The sequence below is a fragment of the Octopus bimaculoides genome, chromosome 9 (genome assembly GCF_001194135.2).
Source record: "Octopus bimaculoides isolate UCB-OBI-ISO-001 chromosome 9, ASM119413v2, whole genome shotgun sequence".
In the NCBI taxonomy this organism is placed as follows: Eukaryota; Metazoa; Mollusca; class Cephalopoda; order Octopoda; family Octopodidae; genus Octopus; species Octopus bimaculoides.
In genome coordinates this window covers 20,857,776-20,858,784 of record NC_068989.1, presented here as the reverse complement: position 1 = coordinate 20,858,784, position 1,009 = coordinate 20,857,776, and the positions used below count along the sequence as shown (strand labels likewise).

General features: G+C 37.5%; 1 protein-coding gene across 4 annotated transcripts in view; it reads right to left on the bottom strand.

The window, feature by feature from the left end:
• Positions 1 to 1,009, bottom strand: part of LOC106882574 (acetylcholinesterase) — a 66,343-nt gene that overhangs the window by 45,094 nt on the left and 20,240 nt on the right. The window contains exon 1 of one of the 4 annotated variants that reach the window (XM_052970480.1): positions 896 to 972. The exons of 1 other annotated variant lie outside the window; for it this stretch is intronic. The gene's annotated coding sequence lies outside the window, so the exon portion shown is untranslated. Of the gene's footprint in view, positions 1 to 895; positions 973 to 1,009 lie in introns of those variants that run through there. 2 more of the 4 variants (XM_052970478.1, XM_052970479.1) reach the window with 2 other exon arrangements.

Genomic DNA, 1,009 nt, shown 5'->3' with positions numbered 1-1,009 from the left:
TGTGTGTATTTTATATTGGGAAATTTGATTTAGTATTGCTAAATTAAATTTTTCCCTGTACGTTTTGGACTTTATTCCCTAATATTATATATACATACATATGTGTGTGTGTTAGTGTGTGTGTGTGTGTGTGTGTGTGTGTGTGTGTGTGTGTGTGTATCATTATTAATCGTAAACATTTTGTTAACAGAGTGACATATTATGATTATGCAGTTTTATGTCCTAAGGTTTGCAGCTATAACGTCCCTAACGTTTTTGAAAAGTAAATATGACTAAATCATCTAATGTGACTTCTCTTCATTTAAGATATATGATTCAGGAGAGATTTATCTGCTATTTCTTGCAGCGCAACCAACTGCTTAGAAGCTGTTGCACTCGGTCGAAAAGTTTTCATTTGAATATACTAATGAAAAGAAAATGTGGATTAAATGTAATTAGACATTAAATTGGGTCATTGAAATTTCTTGCACGGCAAGTCTTGTAGCCATTAAAAAGTTAGTTTAATTATTCCCGCCAAAATGGAAATTTTATCAGCTATATTTGATAATTTCTAACACACTATCTTACTTTCTCTCTCTCTCTCTCTCTCTCTCTCTCTCTCTCTCTCTCTGTGTGTGTGTGTGTGTGTGTGTGTGTGTGTTGTGTGCGTCTGTGTGTGTGCATGTGTGTGTGTCTCACGTTCTCTCTCTCTCTCAATGCATATTCTACAACTAAGAATAGAAAAACACACATACACACATACGCATGGGCCCGCACCCACGCACACATGCACACACATACAAACACACTCAATAACGCACACACACACCTGTAAATATATATATATATATATGTTGCGTGATGGAGGAAAAAGACAACAGAAAAAGAAGCAAAAGCGAAAAAGGAATACAGAGACCTTACCTGTTGACCGACGCAGGTTGAGTGATCACTGTCGTTATCGTGAAGAACACGTCCTTCCACACCCACCGTCTCTTATCGAACTGCACCCACGTGCTATCTTCCTGCGCGT